Source organism: Sinocyclocheilus rhinocerous, unplaced genomic scaffold (assembly GCF_001515625.1).
Source record: "Sinocyclocheilus rhinocerous isolate Xijiao unplaced genomic scaffold, SAMN03320098_v1.1 scaffold3055, whole genome shotgun sequence".
Classification (NCBI taxonomy): domain Eukaryota; kingdom Metazoa; phylum Chordata; class Actinopteri; order Cypriniformes; family Cyprinidae; genus Sinocyclocheilus; species Sinocyclocheilus rhinocerous.
This window is the reverse complement of record NW_015627252.1, coordinates 46,407-53,190: the sequence shown is the minus strand read 5'-3', so window position 1 is coordinate 53,190 and position 6,784 is coordinate 46,407.

Here is a 6,784-nt window from a genome sequence, read left to right as displayed (position 1 = left end):
TCTTCTAAACGTCTATTTGACATCTGATAGGAAACGTCCTGTAGACGTATTGTAGATGAGCAAACACTCTAAAAAATACGTCTTTCAGATGTAAATGCAGACGTCAAACAGACGTCTCCGTGGTGTAGGTGTGCTATCAGGGCTGTCTGTCTGTCTGAGTGCCTGAAGGCAGTATGAAGAATAATTGATCATCCCGAGATCTGTTTTTGACAGTTGATCATTCCAGTCTGAGGAATCATCCGTTCATTCCTGTAAGTGTCGTCAGAATGTGTCTGAACTAGATTTATGGACATTAAGAAGCTTCAGTCTATCATTGACTGCAGCAAACGCCGCCAGTGAATTAACAGATTGATGCAGTGCGAGACAAACAGGCCACATGACACGTGAATAATGGGGTGTAGTTATCTGAGAATTGCATTAGTTATAATAGTGCTAAAGGCAAGAACTTCTTATTATGAAACATGTTGTGTGATACTGAATTTGTGTAGCTCAACACATTTGTGTACTTTCTTTGTCAGTTCAGGGAATCCCAGTGTGTCAGCGGGAATGAAGGGTCACGATCTTCGTGTGGAGCCTGACATGGTTCATCTAGAGGGCGAGATAATGAGCGATGATGAAGAACAGCTCTGTCCTGCAAAGGCAAAAGACCTTAACTCACTAGAGTGTGGAACTCAGAAAAATGACTTTAAAGATTTTTATTTGTCCAGCCAAATTAATTATAGATTATAAAAAAATCTTGATCTCAAACTTGGTTTTTACTGTACTCTGCCTTTGTATTTTCTGCAAAAAGTGAGATGTCATGCCAAGGCAAAAGGCAGTAACTTCCACATCATCAATATTTGGTTGCTGATCACCATCATTATAGTAACACCTGTATAAAATCTAGTGATCATGGGTTAACTCATAGGCTATAACATATAGAAATGTGACTCTATTAATAATTTTTTTTTTTTTGTCCGTAACAACCAGACAGAATGTTAAATGAGACATATTATGCCCCTTTTTACAATATGTAATATAAATCTCTGGTGTCCCCAGAATGTGTCTGTGAAGTTTCAGCTCAAAATACTCCACAGATCATTTATTATATCATTTTGAAAATGCCTATTTCGAGTGGAAGCAGAAACAAGCTGTTTTTCAGGCCTGTTTCTTTAAATGCAAATGAGCTGCTGCTGCACCCCAAATCATCACAGACTGTGGAAACTTAACACTGGACTTCAAGCAACTTGGGCTATGAGTTTCTCCACCCTTCCTCCAGACTCTAGGACCTTGGTTTCCAAATGAAATACAAAACTTGCTCTCATTTGAAAAGAGGACTTTGGACCACTGGGCAACAGTTCAGTTCTTCTTCTCCTTAGCCCAGGTAAGACGCCTCTGACTTTGTCTGTGGTTCAGGAGTGGCTTAACAAGAGGAATACGACAACTGTAGCCAAATTCCTTGACATGTCTGTGTGTGGTGGCTCTTGATGCCTTGACCCCAGCCTCAGTCCATTCCTTGTGAAGTTCACTCAATTTCTTGAATCGATTTTGCTTGACAATCCTCATAAGGCTGCGGTTTTCTCGGTTGGTTGTGCATCTTTTTCTTCCACATTTTTTCCTTCCACTCAACTTTCTGTTAGCATGCTTGGATACAGCACTCTGTGAACAGCCAGCTTCTTTGGCGATGAATGTTTGTGGCTTACCCTCCTTTTGAAGGGTGTCAATGATTGTCTTCTGGATAACTGTCAGATCAGCAGTCTTCCCCATGATTGTGTAGCCTAGTGAACCAAACTGAGAGACCATTTTGAAGGCTCAGGAAACCTTTGCAGGTGTTTTGAGTTGATTAGCTGATTGGCATGTCACTATATTCTAATTTGTTGAGATAGTGAATTGGTGGGTTTTTGTTAAATGTGAGCCTTAAAACCTGGAAAAGACAGATTTTCATGATATGTCACCTTTAAATGCGTGAGTGGACACCGTTTTGCAACCAATTTATTTGCAATGTTCACTAACGTAAAAGGATGCAAGACATCGCCTAATTTACATCGAAATGAATGAAAATAGCCTAACCTACAAGAACGACTTGTGGATTGATATGAATGCCAGCAAGTAGGAATAATGCTCAGAATGCTTGTGGATTAAACGTCTCCGATGACGTTCATTGCCATGGATTCTATCAGGTTACAAGAAAAAGTAAGATATGCATTTAATTGCAAACTGTTGATTCCCTTTGAGCTAAATTGACCTGTTTCCCTTACATGTTACTACTGATTTTATGTGTGATCCACGTGCGTGCAACTAGAAGTGGGCAGCCCCAGACTGACAGACTGGCACTGAGTAAATAATCTGCATTATAAAAAATTTAAAAAAAACCTTTAAAGATTATTTACGATTACTTATTGATGCCAACTTATCTAGTCTTTGTTTACAGTGCTTTGTTATGTGGAGCAGTTTGGTAGATCGCGATCTAATTCGTTTGACTAATGCTTCAGTGACAAAAGTATGCAAGCTACACCGTAATTTAAACGCGGCAGACTTTAATGGACAGTAAAACAAAGGCAGAATACTGTATAACTTACGGCCTTTTGCCTTTGCACAGCAGAACTGATAACGAGAATGAGATATAAAGATGATGATGAAGCGCCATAAAACCAGATGATAAACACACTCATCCTGCTGCCAGGGGCGGACTTCACTGCACAATCAATCTCTTATTAAGTATCTACACATTGTTATAATGAGAGGATTCGCGAGCTTGCAGAACTCAGCACTTGAAACTCAGCGTTTTGAGCAGTGAGTGAACATTTGACGCTCTCCAGAACACAAATACACACTGGAGCGTTTGCCAAATATGTTTTGCCAATATCAGATGGGGCCACCTGATTCCCCTGGGCCCTAAACCTTACCTCGCTTATTAGTTAAGTCCGCACCTGCCTGCTGCTGAACTGCACCATGTACATGTTTTTATCAGTCTGCTGTTATGGAAGAATCTTCCGTACTTTGAAAATAAAAATTTTTTTCTAGTTCTTTGGAAATCACCTGATCTGGTGTTGATCTGAAGAGATTATAGGCCTAATGAAACATCAAGAACTTTATTCATTTCCAAAAATGGTTCTTTATATGAAGAAGGTTCTGCCGAACCTAAAGAACAATAGACGAAGCATTATTTTAGGAGTATGTGTGTGATGTTTTTTCCAGACTGCACCACACCGAGGAATGAAGGCATTTTTATATCATGTTTAGACACAGATCGGCTCTCTGCTCTCTCATGAGCAACACCTATGCCCAGAGCGACACGCACTGTAAAAAATTTAGCAGTTTTAATTGTTTCAATTAATTTTTTTTTAAGTTGACTGAACTTGCAGTTTCTGAATTTGTTCATTCAAGTTAGTTGGGACAGTTCACCCAAAAATGAAAATTTTATCATTACTCACCCTCATGTTGTTCCAAACCCGTAAGACCTCCGTTCATCTTCTGAACACAAATTAAGATATTTTTGATGAAATCTGAGAGCTCTCTGACCCTCCCATAGACAGCAAGGGTCCTTACACGATCAAGGCCCAGAAACATAGCATGGTAGTTACATTGCTGTCTATGGGAGGGTCAGACAGCTCTCAGATTTCATCAAAAATATCTTAATTTGTGTTCTGAAGATGAACGGAGGTCTTAAGGGTTTGGAACGACATGAGGGTGAGTAATTACTGACAGAATTTTCATTTTTGGGTGAACTATCCCTTTAACATTTTACGTTTTCACTGTCTCAACTAGTTTGTAAGTTGACTGAACTAGAGTAGGCTATTTGCCCCCTCAACTTAAAAAAAAATGTGTTGAATCAATTCAATAACAATATCACATTCTCAACATCACTTATCGCGAGAACTCGTGAAGACCATTGCAGACATAGATATGTATATGTATAGATTCCTCATTAGCGACTGTTTCTATGGGCCGCTAAACGTAAGCCATATTGGAAGGGTCAACTTGACATCATTCACCTCTCCAAAATGGCGCTAGGGTGATGCGGAGGAGACGAATTGTTTAATAAAGTAGTTTTTTTTTTTTTTTACGCTCACTTATCGCGAGAACTCGTGAAGACCATTGCAGACATAGATATGTATATGTATAGATTCCTCATTAGCGACTGTTTCTATGGGCCGCTAAACGTAAGCCATATTGGAAGGGTCAACTTGACATCATTCACCATAGTAATCAATGAATATTCGAAAACACATTTTTTACTTAAAAAACAAAAAACAAAATGACAATATAACACCTTGAGAGTCAACTGAGAGCCCAACAAGCTGTTTTCTGACGTAAAATTTTCTTTGTTCACCCCCCGGAGCCGTGTGAGGCACTTTTTATTATGGATGGATGCGCTTTATTTCACTTCTTTTGGACTGATGCACTGTAACACCCGCTGACTGCCATTAAACAGCTTGGAAGATCAAAGACAATTTTTAATATAACTCCGACTGGATTCGTCTGAAAGAAGAAAGTCATATACACATAGGATGCCTTGAAGGTGAGTAATTCATGGGCTAATTTTCATTTTTGGGTGAACTAACCCTTTAAAGTCTCAAATCCAGTATGATAATGAGCAGATAATCATGGGTAAGGTTCAGTAATTATGCAGTAAGTGGATCACTTGTTACACACGGATCATTAGTTCTACCTGAAATATCTGTCTGTAGCTGTGCTCTACTTACTGGAAGAGATGATTTATATAGAAAACACACTTTAAAACACTTTATTTATAGTGCAGAAGCTAATTTGAACAAAAATAAAAAACATTCATGAATGTTCTACTAAACATATTCTTTTGTTTTCCACAGAATAAAAGAAGGTTATACAGGTTTGGAACAACATGAGGCGAGTAAATGATTGAAGGTTTCATTTTTCGGGTGAACTGTCTCTTTAAGATGTCAAAACCGCCCACTCTACTTTTCATGGGTGACCTATATTCCCAGTTCAGTTCCTAGTGGTTCTTTTGTCTTCGAAACGACCAGGAGGGTTCGAGGAAAGTGATCCGCGCCTCTCTGAGCGAAGCCGTCTGAATGTGTGCCAGCTCTTTGAGACGGCAGGAGAACAGAAATAGTCGATCGATGCATCGCACATCTATGGTGACCTGTGCTCAGACTTTGAAGTTTCGAGGTCATCAGGTGAAGGAAACTCACAGATAAATACACACACAGCTTTTTTATCCATTTTATCCATTTTTTATCTCTGTCCAACATGATCTCATTAGTTTTCATAAGTATTAAAACACAAAGTGTAGTTCTTCATGCTTGGATATACTCTGATGCATTCAATAAATAACTGAATAATTCAGGAATCCTTTTATATATTTCAGTGTGTATTCAAACATAGAGACATGTATGTGCACAAATGTATATATATATATATATATGGGTGAGATCACACTGCTCTGATAATGGTTCCAGTGAACTCAAACGGCATATTTCAGTTGCTTTTGATCTAATCTAACACACACACACACACAGACAGAGAGAGAGAGAGAGAGAGTTCTGTGAGTTTTTACAGTCATTAATGTAGTGTAAATAAGCTGCTTTCATTAATGACTGGATCTCTTTTCAAAACTACTAAGTGATCAGACTTTTTCACCTGGACACTTGTGTGTCTAGCAACCATCCAGGAAAACCACTTGGACACCTTAGCAACCGCCTAGCGGCTAACCAGACTGCCCTAGCAACTGAGTACCAACAACAGTTAAACACCATAGTGACCACTCAAAACACTCTAGTAACTGCATAGCAGCATGTTAAAACCACTCCAACACCTTGCCAACCACCTAACAACGATCCAGCAACTGCATAGCAACATTTTAAAAACACTTCAACACCTTAGCAACCATCTAGCGACCAAATAAAATGTCCTAGCAACTGCATAGCAACATGCTAAAACACTTAACTGCATAGCAGCATGTTAAAACCACTCCAACACCTTGCCAACCACCTAACAACGACCCAGCAACTGCATAGCAACATTTTAAAAAACACTTCAACACCTTAGCAACCATCTAGCGACCAAATAAAATGTCCTAGCAACTGCATAGCAACATGCTAAAACACTGTGGACATTTCAGCAACTGCATATAAACATTCTAAAAAAACGCTTTAACACCTCAGCAACCGCCTAGCAACCACCCAAAATATCCAAGAAACTGCATCGTAACATGCCAAAACCACTTGAACTTAATAGCAACATGGTAAAACCACTTCAACACTTCAGGAACCACCTAGTGACTGCCCAAAACATCCAAGCAACTGCATAGCAACATGCTAAAACCTTTTCAACACCTTAGCAACCACCCAAAACATCAAAACATCCAAGCAACTGCATAGCAATGAGCTAAAAACCACTAAAGCACCTTAGCAAATGCCTAGTGACCACACAAAACATCCAAGCAACATGCTAAAACCACTTCAGCACCTTAGCAACCACCTCAGCAACTGCCTAGCGACCACCCAAGCAACTGCATAACAACAAGCTAAAAGCCACTGAAACACCTTAGCAACCACCTAACGACCAGCCAAAACACCCTAGCAACTTCATAGCAACATGGTAAAACCACTTAAACACTTCAGGAACCACCTAGTGACTGCCCAAAACATCCAAGCAACTGCATAGCAACATGCTAAAACAATTTCAACACCTTAGCAACCACCCAAAACATCAAAACATCCAAGAAACTGCATAGCAATGAGCTAAAAACCACTGAAACACCTTAGCAAATGCCTAGTGACCACACAAAACATCCAAGCAACATGCTAAAACCACTTCAGCA